We start from the raw sequence: 309 nt of genomic DNA on the forward strand, positions 1-309 counted from the left end.
CAGATATAAGTGACAGGACACACTATACAGCAGTAACACACAGATATAAGTGACAGGACACACAGTATACAGCAGTAACACACAGATATAAGTGACAGGACACTGTAAACAGCAGTAACACACAGATATAAGTGACAGGACACACTGTATACAGCAGTAACACACAGATATAAGTGACAGGACACTGTATATAGCAGTAACACACAGATATAAGTGACAGGACACTGTATACAGCAGTAACACACAGATATAAGTGACAGGACACTGTATACAGCAGTAACACACAGATATAAGTGACAGGACACTGTA

This window comes from Pseudophryne corroboree, chromosome 5, assembly GCF_028390025.1.
Source record: "Pseudophryne corroboree isolate aPseCor3 chromosome 5, aPseCor3.hap2, whole genome shotgun sequence".
Classification (NCBI taxonomy): Eukaryota; Metazoa; Chordata; class Amphibia; order Anura; family Myobatrachidae; genus Pseudophryne; species Pseudophryne corroboree.